At 46.1% G+C, this 11,581-nt stretch overlaps 1 long non-coding RNA gene across 3 annotated transcripts; it reads left to right on the top strand.

The window, feature by feature from the left end:
* The first annotated feature begins 2,341 nt into the window (after positions 1–2,341).
* LOC102549374 (uncharacterized) lies at positions 2,342–11,316 on the top strand. 3 transcript variants are annotated; one of them, XR_005487505.2, is made up of 3 exons: positions 2,414–4,732; positions 5,150–5,274; positions 11,135–11,316. It is a non-coding gene; the product is annotated as an uncharacterized LOC102549374 (long non-coding RNA). The 3 variants fall into 3 exon arrangements; XR_005487504.2 differs by lacking the exon at positions 5,150–5,274 and having other exon boundaries at positions 2,342–4,732; XR_593537.4 differs by having other exon boundaries at positions 2,342–5,274.
* The last annotated feature ends 265 nt before the right edge of the window (positions 11,317–11,581 follow it).

Genomic DNA, 11,581 nt, shown 5'->3' with positions numbered 1-11,581 from the left:
GTTTAAACTGGCCCCAGCACACCACTGGCCACAGCAGGTTACTCTGAATGAGGTTTTCTAGACTGAGATCACTCAGGAATTCTAAAGCATGGAGAACACTTAATTTCTGACCTCTGAGTAAGAAGTACCTCCTAGTAACTAACATTCTAGATGTGAGGGGAGAAAAGAGTATTTAAACTAATTAGCTCCCCCTACTTTCCGAGGGAGGGGGAGCCCAAAGAGGATTTGTTTCCATCCCTCGAGAATCTGCCCCTGGAGTAGGGAGGCCAGGGGTGACATAGGGAGGCTGTTAAGTGTTGAAAGAGGAATTTCAGGAAAAGTAGTTGGCAGTCTCTCCTGTTCCCTGCGCACCCCCCCCCACCGTGTGTGTGTGTGTGTGTGTGTGTGTGTGTGTGTGTGTGTAGGTTCTGATACATGTATTTGCACATGTGTAGAGTCCAGTGGTTAACATTAGGTGTTTTCCTCTCTTCTCTCCACCTTATTGGTTGAGACGAGTCTTTCACTAAACCTAGAGCTCAACAACTTGGCAAACTAGCTAGCCAGCAAACTCCAGGGACCCTCCTGGGGCTAGGAATACAGGTAGCATGCTACTGTGCCTGGCTTTTTACAGGTACCAAATATCTGGTCCCCGATGGATACACAAGCAACTTACTGACTGGGCCATCTCCCCAAACCCTGGAGTCCCTTTAAATAGGAAGTTGTGAAAGTTTCTGTTGTGACTGTCCTCCTGGTTTCCCTAAGTGTGCTTTTCCGTGCCTTTGGAGTTTACCTGGCTTTAAAGATGATTCAGCAAAGCTCTGAACACAGTCTCTAGAAGATCATAGAACCATAGAGACACAACTGGGAATTGCAAATGTGTTTGAATCACAATCCAGCCAGGCTAGTAGCAAAGGCCAAACTTGATTGAAGATATACTTTTTTGATCCTGTGCACTGTGTAGAACCTGGAACATGGTATATATCTCTTCAGATAAGGAACATATTTCCCCCCCTCCCCACTTTGTGGTTAAGATGTTTGATCTAAACTCTAGATATTCCCTGGGAGAACTGGGCACCTCATAACCCTCTGGAAAACCAACCACAGACAGGGTGTACACTGGGTGTTTTCTTTCTGGGACTCTAAATCACTACGGATGCATTGTGTGCCCGCTGCGTGCCATCCAATTCAAAGATTAGTGTGCACCCTTTGAGTGGTGCACTGATGACAAAGACAAGCTTTCACATCTCCCTAGGCAAAGAGAATAGAACCAGAGCAAAATGAAAGTGCAAACAGCCCTAGAGCTCTGGTCAGGGAGAGCTCAAATGCTGTGTGGTAGGACCTGGTCTTTTCTGATTTACCCTTTAGAGTGCAGCTCAAGCAAGACGAGTTTAGCTTGTAACCACTGTGGAGAACCACGAGGACAAAAACAAAACAAACAAACAAAATACCCAAACAACAAAACAAAACATGACCCTGAACAAGCTTCAGGGAGAGCAAGCCATCAAACAAGCAAATAAATAAGAGCATGGTAGACTCCATGGGCTAAGAACGGTGGCTCGGCCTGCAGAATTAATTGCACTCCAGAGAGGAGTGCACACGAGCGCACATGCAGCAGTAACTTGGAACAGAATAGGCTTGGGAGAAAGCATAGAGCAGAGAAATCTGGAGCAAGCTTCCATACTGCCTTATGCCTAAAATTATAACAATGTTATTAATAAATTTGACTTATCAATAGCACTATTTTTATTTTGACAAAATTAAAGGCGCCCTGAAGTTTAAGTAAAAGTAGCTTGTACTTCCAGGCTGGGGAGATAGCCCAGTACACGGGAATGCTAGGTGTGCTAACATGAGGACCTGAGCTTCTGATTTTGAATCCCTAGTACCCATAGGAAAGGGCCAGGCATAGCGGCGTGTCTATAATGCCACCATGGACAAACGACAGGGGGAACTTGCTGTCTAGCCAGTCTAACCTAAATAGTGAGCCTGAACTCAACGAGAGACGCTGCTTCATGGCAACAGAGCAGGCAGTAATGGAGGAAGGTATCTGCGTGGTCACCGGTGGGAGCCTACATGTGCACAGGCATTCACACGTCACACATGAGCACACACAAACCATTTCCACTGATGCTAATGAGCAGTAATAGTAACGAGCTTGCTAAGGCAGAGCAGCTCTTCTGTGCAGACCTATGATAAAATTAGGGTGTTTTTTTTTAAATAAGGCCCTCCACCCCTTGCTCCCACTTCCCTGTCTCAATTTTTTCATCCTCCCTCCCCCAACCTTGCCTGAGTTCCGTGGTCCCTTCCATAGGCCCTCACACAGTGTTCCACCCCAGGACATCCTTTCAAGATGGTTCCTAACGGTGTATTTCCGACCCCCAAATGACCCCTTCTGTGTCCCTGACCCTCCACTCTAAGGTAAAGTACACTGAAACTCAGAGGTTAGTAATGGTTAATTGTGTTTCGCTGGGCACATACAGTCATCAAACTAAAAGTTCAGGTGGGAAAATTCCAGGCCAATCTAAGAGCCTGAGAGAGGGTCTTTGGCTTCCCTCAAATCAAACCCAGTAGATCTCTATTGTATCTGCAAGGCTGGCACTGAGTGGAGAAAACCTTGGGAAACCACAAGACAAATTCAAGGTTGGCAGTGAGGGGAGAACATACCTTGCATATCCTCTGCACCCCTGTACCCTGTCCTTGTTTTCCCTCCCTCCACTCACGCATGAATGCAGATATGGTTTTGGAAGGTGATTCCAGATAACTCAGGCTGTCAGGCTGCATTTGTTCTGACTCATCACCAGGCTGGGTAAGCCAGCATAAGGAGCCTAGAGGGAGATTGGGCAAAGGAAGGCAGTAACAACTGGAGCTCCTGGAGAGGAAGACCTGGAAATCTAGACCCAGTCAGCTCAGAGTCCATCTGAAGGCCGAAGACACTGCTCACTGCCCTGTGGGAATCCCCAGCCTTTCCGAGTTGTCTTGGCACGGTTCCACCATGACGTTATCTCCCAGCATTCCATTGTTTACCGTACTCTTCCCAGCCAGGCTGCCTCACAACTGCCCTGGGACAACAACTGCTGTCACCAATATTCCCATCACACAGATGAGTTAGCTAAGACCCTGAGGTCTAGTGATTTGCCCAGGGTTGCACAATGGGTAGAAGAGAACAGGGACTTCACTCTAAGTCAACTCGTTCAAGTCTGCCTTTCCTTCCTCTTCACCCCATGGGCAAATGACTGCCCAGGGTTCTCTAGTTCCACTTAATTGATGTCTGCTCATGTGACTACAACCAAGCACCTGGAATTGGGTAATGTCAAAGGAAATAAAGAAATGGAGGACAATACCTCACCCTGAAGTTACAAGCAGAGGAGGTTCTAATCCGAGGTGGATAGCCTCTGGTCTCTGCTTTCACTCATGGCTAGAACCTCACCCTCCTCCACTCAACGAGCAGGTACCAAACACCCGCCAAGCCCTGTGTGCTGAGGTTTCCGTGGCAACAGCCTAGTTGAGGACCTTTGCCTTCACGAATGATGCTTTAAAGCAAGATGTGTGGGAAAGAGTGACACGAATGGGGATGTGCTGAAACTCAGGCAGATGCACACAGAGCTGGTCTCAGGTACCAGATTCTGAGTCTATAGATGTCAGGCTGGCTTCTACAAGTCAGCCCACGACTTCCAAATCAATCCCGGGGCCTGTCTCTCCTTATCAGATCATATGAAAACAAGTCCCTTATCACAAAACCATGAGAGACAACACATGAGAAATCCGGCAAAGGAAGGACAGATTGGAGGCCTGAGGACAATTATCGCTAATAAGCCAGAGACCCGTCTCCGAACCTGAGAAAGGGCAGTTTCCATCCATGCTGGAATGATGTGGAGAGGCAGCGTTACTGTCATGACTTCGGGGTCGAACTAGAGACTCTTGTAACTCGAAATTAAATTACACTCATTATCATGAGCAAGAATTTCAGCTTCCAGGACATCAGTATGTTCACATGTGGCTTTTATATTTCAAAAGATGATACAGTCTGAAGCCAGCCCAGCCCAGCCCACAGAGATTGTTCTCTTTGAACCTGATGCCTTTGACATCTTCAGACATTGCTTGTTTGGCAGTTAACCGTGCACTGCCTGTGAACTGGAGTTGTTTTCCTTCATTGTCTCTTATCTCTCCCAGGGTTGAACTTCCCATGCCACAGTGATTCATCCAGCAGCTGGTTTCCAGGGATCTCATTTTACCTTTGTACTGTCTTAACCTTGGACAGCAAAGTAGCGTTCGGTTAGTCCACAATTAGTTGGCATCTGTCACATTCTGGGCACTCCACAGACAGTGGAAAGGTGGCAGGCTTAGAGAGTGTACTCTTAAGGAATGAAAATATATTGCCATCACTGAGATGAATATATTGTGAGAGATTAAGATAAGAGTAAAGGGAGAGAACGGCTCAATTCTGTACGAACGTATCACTAGAAAACCCAGCTTGGATTGGAAAGAACCAAAGACTTCTCGAAGAACACGGTATCAGAGCCCAGGTGGGAAGCAACAGTGGGAAGAATGTCCGAAGGCCATGGGCAGGAGCAAACACGGATCACTACCTGTGCTAGGCAGTGTGCACTCTTCATTGACTTGCAACAATTACCAAAGCAGAGAAAGCAAGGTGGACAGTGGGTCCTTCAAAACTCTCCTTAAAGGCGACGGAATGAGTGTGTGCAGCTCGGGTCTACAGAATCAGCCCTGTACAATGGATGTGCTTCTCACCTGCAGGGTGGGTATCCTTCCCTAAACGGTTCATCACAAACCCCAGGACTGAAGAGATTCAATCGCTGTACACCTGTATGGGGTGTGTGTGTGTGTGTGTGTGTGTGTGTGTGTGTGTGTGTGGTGTGTGTGTCAGTTTTGGAGCAATAGGCCAAGTGACAGGGATGGAATGGTAGAGCAGAGTAGTTCAAGTTATGGTAATCAGGAAGCGGCGAGAGAAGGTGTCAGTCCCCATGGCTAGCCTTCTCATTCTTTATCTTTTAATGTATGAAGACCCCCCCTACCAGGCCATCAGATGGTGCTACCCATGTACAGGATGGGTCTGCCCCCACTCCACCGTCTAATTAGATAAACCTTCAGAAAAGCTGGCCAACAACACAAAAGGTTCCTTGGTGTCCTAAGTGGTTCTAAATCCAACCAACAGAAAAGATCAACCATCATCCTCAAGTGCGTTATAAAGTGCACAGTACAGAGAAAACCTTGAAGGGTTAAAGTGACAGTTAAACTGAAGGTTTTCCAAGTCTTGCCTTGACGGAATGCTGATAACAGGTAAGTGGCTTGTGGTTATATAATATTCTCTGTTTTGCATATATTTGAAAACATCTCCAACAGAAAGGTCTTTTAACACTTTAAAGTGATTGTAACCATTCAGTCATTAGCTAAGAACTCAAAGCATAAAATATTTAGGAACGCACTCAACCCTGAGCCAACCCTGGAGCCAGAGGGAAGAAAGAAAAGGCATGGAGTGCTCCCGAGTTCCCCTCGTGCACAAACAGCTCTACCTTATACGAAGCAAGATGTGCAGTCCAATATTAACTAAGAAATACAGTGACCTGAGATGGAAACCTCTAAGAGAAAACCAAAGGGGCTAGGCAAGGCAAGGTCCTTTTCTTTCCTCTCAGCTAAAATTTCATGATGCAAGGTGGACATGCTCAGAGGCAATGAACTCGGCATTGTTAACCTTGTAAGTGCTGTTCTGTGCACACACACCCACCCCAAAGTGTCTATTCCCTTCCCTCTTTCAGTTAAGGCCTTAAGGGAACAGACCAAGAATACACTCCCTAGGTGCGCATGCTCAGGAATGTGTCCACCCCTGACGTGGTGAGTCTATGAGTCTATGTGAGTCCCTCCACGAAGTCCCCATGCTTCCTTTGTTGGGAGAGGGCATTGTCTTGGAACTAAGTCTGGGTTTTGCTTTCGTCTTGCAGGTGTTAAGTCTTTCTCCACACCCTTGTGTCTTGGTCATGCTTGCTTTGGCTTTGCACTCATCAAGATGCAAACTCGCTGTGTTGGGTTACAGTTTTCACTTAGCTAATCTCACCGTGGGAAGCCTCCACTTTTGATCCCTAAGCCCCAGCAGAATCTAGAAGACAATAGCGTTCAACCAACTTGTCCAGCACCCACGATGCAGCCTACATCCCAGGTGCTTTGGCCCTTGCCCCTTCCCTCCACCAATAGCCCACACACTCACTTGGATAGGAGGTGCTCCCTGTGAGGGTGGACCACATACCAGGTTGGGGAGATGCTAGCAAGGGATTCCTGGCTAGGGGCCAGACACACAATCATTTCCTGTTCATCTCCAAGAAGATCCAGACCGGATCCACGCTCTCTCCCACCCACCAGCCATTGTTTGCCGAGGTTCCCCACCTGCTGTTGGAAAGAATAACATTGTGCTAACCTGACCATAGCATTTTTGAACTGTGTAAACTATCACTGTTACCTTGGCCTGAAGAGATTTAACAGATTACTTTTCTCAGAGTTAGGAAAAACCTTGAGTCCCACAGAACACTATATTGAACAAACACTAGTTAGCACAGAAATTCCCAGCACAAACATCACGCACAGGATGCATTTCCTTCCCCTAACCCAATTAGGAAGAATATGCTTCTAGAATGTGATCTTGACCAATTGTTAGGTTTTTTTTTTTTTTACTATAGGGCTGGTGATGTAACTTACTGGTCAAAGACTTGCCTAACATGCACGAGGCCCTAGGCTCAGCCCCCAGCATCACAAAACACTAATTAAAACTCTAATTTACTGGAAAATTAATTATGTGTGCCTGACATTTAGAAAAGCACTCTCCAGCCCCCTCCAAAAAAAAAAAAAAAAAAAAAAAACCTCATGTGTTTCTTAGTACAAAACTCCATGAGTTCAGTAGCTGAGAATACCTGTACTTCAGATGAGCCAAGAACAGAGAGGTTAAATACCAGATGGACATTGAACTGCCTGAGGATCCAGCTATACCTCTCTTGGGCATATACCCAAAAGATGCCCCAACATATAAAAAAGACACGTGCTCCACTACGTTCATTGCAGCCTTATTTATAATAGCCAGAAGCTGGAAAGAACCCAGATGCCCTTCAACAGAGGAATGGATACAGAAAATGTGGTACATCTACACAATGGAATATTACTCAGCTATCAAAAACAACGGCTTTATGAAATTCGTAGGCAAATGGTTGGAACTGGAAAACATCATCCTGAGTGAGCTAACCCAATCACAGAAAGACATACATGGTATGCACTCATTGATAAGTGGCTATTAGCCCAAATGCTTGAATTACCCTAGATGCCTAGAACAAATGAAACTCAAGACGGATGATCAAAACGTGAATGCTTCACTCCTTCTTTAAAAGGGGAACAAGAATACCCTTGGCAGGGAAGAGAGAGGCAAAGATTAAAACAGAGACTGAAGGAACACCCATTCAGAGCCTGCCCCACATGTGGCCCATACATATACAGCCACCCAATTAGACAAGATGGATGAAGCAAAGAAGTGCAGACCGACAGGAGCCGGATGTAGATCGCTCCGGAAAGACACAGCCAAAATACAGCAAATACAGAGGCGAATACCAGCAGCATACCACTGAACTGAGAATAGAACCCCCGTTGAAGGAATCAGAGAAAGAACTGGAAGAGCTTGAAGGGGCTCGAGACCCCATATGTACAACAATGCCAAGCAACCAGAGCTTCCAGGGACTAAGCCACTAACTAAAGACTATACATGGACTGACCCTGGACTCTGACCTCATAGGTAGCAATGAATATCCTAGTAAGAGCACCAGTGGAAGGGGAAGCCCTGGGTCCTGCTAAGATTGAACCCCCAGTGAACTAGACTGGTGGGGGGAGGGCGGTAATGGGGGGAGGGTTGGGAGGGGAACACCCATAAGGAAGGGGAGGGGGGAGGGGGATGTTTGCCCGGATACCGGGAAAGGGAATAACACTCGAAATGTATATAAGAAATACTCAAGTTAATAAAAAAAAAAAAGCCACACAGTAAGTGGTATGATCATATGTGAGGTCAGAATGTTGTAAATGAAAGGAAATGGAACCAAAAATCAAGAGACTTGGGTTTGAAGCCTGATTAGCAGTCAATCGCTCCATGACTGCCGGTGATCTCAGAGTTTATATTTCCTCTTTTATAGGATAAAGAACCAGATTGTTCCCAGGATCCTTCTATAGAGACATAATCTCACCTCCAACCAGATACTGTGTTGTTAACAGAGAGCTATCAGCAGCATTCTACACTGGCTTTAAGGAACACACACTGTTTAGGAGATCAGCAGGTTTGAAACAGAGGCCCCTTTTTAAATTCTTAAGTAAGCATTTAAACAGATTCTGGCATTCCAAGAGCTGAGAAAAAAAGAGCAGTACCAACATGCTGGGTGGGTGGGGACACTCCGAAGGCAGCTTTGATGTTATGACTCGATGTTATCCAAGGCCAAGGAGGCCCAGTTCCTTGGCAGCCTGTTAGCTGGGGACCACTCATGGCTTTCGTTATAAGAGAGTTATTTTCTACAAAGACAAGCCTAATGCCATGGCTCATGTCAGTAACCTCAGGAGACTGAGGCAAGAGGACTACCACAAGTTTGTGGCCAGCCTGGCTTACAAGTTAGACTCTATCAGAAAAAAAGAGGGAAGGAAAGAGAAAAGAAAGAAGGGAAAATGTATAACAAGTGGCCCAAGGTCTCTATTCAGCACCCAGGACAGTCATGGACCCAAACCCCACTGTGTGTGACTTTGGAAAAGAATGAGGGGACTTCCAGGCAGAGCTCCTGACATGACTCTGTGACCTCGTTACTGGTTTACACAGGGGCCGAGTGACCACATATAATTGCACTGCACAACTCCAGAATATAATTAATATAGATGACTGTGAACAGCTCTCTCCTGTAAAACTGTACTGTACACAGCCCACCGAAGCACATGTGGCAGCCCTGGACCATTGTCACAGCTTTCTCAGCACTTTGTTAAGGGCCACTCAGAAGATAAAAGAAGCTGAGCATGGTAATGCAGGTAACATCACCACATGTGCCTCAGAATCACAATCACTGCATGGTTAAACTCTGGCTCTGACATTTAGCAGCTGAGTGGCCTTAGATCAATCAAGGTCTCTGCTCTTACAGCTGTCATGACTTGGGGAAGTGACACCAGTACACTTATCCTCATGTTCAGGCAGTGAGACGAAGTTAAAGATTAAGCATTGAATTTGCCGTGTAAAGTTAAGTGCTCAGTAAATGTTAACTATGAAGTCATCTGAAATCTCACTGGATGATAGGGTCTTCCATGCTGTTAAGTAATGATGACATGTATCTTTAATCTCAGCACTCAGGAGGTGAAGATGGAGGGCTCAAGGCCAACCTGAGACATGAATATCAAGACTCTCCCTCAAAAAAAAAAAAAAAAGAACAAAAGGAAAGAGTTCTTATTGCTCTTTCTCTGGGTAAGATGCGTAGGGAAGTCAGTCAATGTCTGAGATAGGGGATTTCATGTGGTTAGAACTAGATCAAGGCTAAGTCTCCCAGGCTATGCAGAGCCCAGAGAGCCACTGAGTCAAGCCACTTCAGAATGGCTATAGAGCTGCAGCCTAAAAACAGACGCCAGTGACAAGGGCAAGAGACAAGACAGAGGTAAGGTTATAACACCAAGATGAGATCATCCAGTGAAAAAGCTACTGTGGGCAGGGGAGGACCCAAGCAGCTTCTGGAACATCATTGCACATCATAGAAATGATCCCTCCTTCAGGGTGGAAGGGACTCAGCTGAGACTCTTCAAACTTCGGTGCCGATGCCTTTTCTATAACCATCAGGATCGCTCCAGCTGTGAGGTTGGCACATAGCCCAATGACAGTAACTCGAAGAAGATAGAAGTTGACTTCTTTCTCAAAGTGTGGAGTTAGAAATTGCAAGGCTGGGGTTGGGGATTTAGCTCAGTGGTAGAGTGCTAGCCTAGCAAGCGCAAGGCCCTGGGTTCAGTCCCCAGCTCCAAAAACAAAAGAAAAGAAAAAAAAAAAAGAAAGTGCAAGGCTGGTCTTGGGCCTCTGCTCCTCCTGGTTCACACCTCTACACCTCTACCTCTGGTAGCATGCGCCTTCTTCCCACCACCCCCTCCGCCCCGTGGCCCAAGTGGCATCCAGGTCCAGCAGCAGAATATTAGAGGTGCCCATGTGCCTGCTCCACGTGCACCAAGGACCCAGCTACAGTCATACACGAGCACGAGGACACCTGAGCACTGACACTTTAATGTCAGTCTCCCATTACTGTTGAACAAATATCTACCACTCGGTAGCTTTAAACAATGCAAGTCAACGTAGCCTAGTGGGCCCAGAGGTCCACAGTGTAGTCTGCATCTCATTAGGTTAAAATTCAGGTTAGTGCAGCTTCTGTCTTGCCTTTTCTAGCTTCTTAACCATACTGAACCAGCCACGTGGGTCTAGAATCATCCCTTTATCTTAAGGATAGCTGACTGTCATCATTCATTTTCTCCGCAACCTTCACTCCCTCTTGCCATGGAACTTAACACATCCCTGGATTCTGGGGGAGAGCTGAGAATGGTTGTGGTATGGGGGTACTACCTTACCTACCACAAGCAACTATAGTAAAATTCTACTACTCTAGAAGGGCAAAGAGCACAAGTCCATCTCAGAGATGGCGCCAATCAGGATTATTCTGGATGGAGCTGCCATTTCAGGTAACAGGCATATGACCCAAGCCAGAGCAATCCTGTCATTTGTGCTGCTTGGGTTGAAATTGTTATAGCCTCCTGTTATGGTTTGAATGCAAAATGTCCCGTGAGGGTTCACATGTTCAAACACTTGGTCCCTAGCTGGTGGTTCTGTACTGGGAGGTTGTAGAATTTTTGGAGACAGAGCCTTACTAGAGGAAGTGACTCACTAAGGGTAAACTTCAAACTTGTGTAGCCTGACTCTCCTTCTATACACGTTCTTCTTCCTGAATGTAGGTAAAATGTCACCAGCCATCTTATGTTTCTGTGGCCATCCATAACTTTTGCACAGTGGCTGACTGTGTCTATGAGCAGAATAAAAACTTCCTTCCCCAAGTTGCTTCTTCTTGTCAGATATCTGATCACTAAAACCCTTTTTGGGTTTTTTGTTTGTTTGTTTTTCTAGAATCACCAGCTCCGAGGACAGTAATAACGGAGAAGCACCAGTGGCTCTCTTTGTTCTCCAGAATTAAAACGAAAATAGAAAGAGTGACACAGGACCCAACTGAGCCTCTCACCCAGGTCCACTCTGCTCTTCACAAGGACTTGGGCCAATAAACCCTCTCTGCTCCTTTGTTTCTCCTAAAACTGACTTTAATATGCAGCCATGTGCTTCCACTGGTACCTTGAAGATGTATATAGGGGAAAATCACAGCTCCTCAGAGCCCTGGGGTATCTGTGAAATCCCATATCTAAAATGCTGTGATTCTAAATGAGTAGCTTGGACCTTTGAGCCCTTCAAGGTTTATAATCCCTGACAGACTCTCACACACTGTCAGTTTTGCTTTCTTTGATCAGGATTGGTCCAAAGGCATCTACAATGTCTACAACTTTCTATGAGAAATGCCTCAGT

The sequence above is a fragment of the Rattus norvegicus genome, chromosome 7 (genome assembly GCF_036323735.1).
Source record: "Rattus norvegicus strain BN/NHsdMcwi chromosome 7, GRCr8, whole genome shotgun sequence".
Taxonomy (NCBI): domain Eukaryota; kingdom Metazoa; phylum Chordata; class Mammalia; order Rodentia; family Muridae; genus Rattus; species Rattus norvegicus.
Note: the sequence above shows the minus strand (reverse complement) of the source record. Positions and strands in the feature narration are given on the sequence as shown.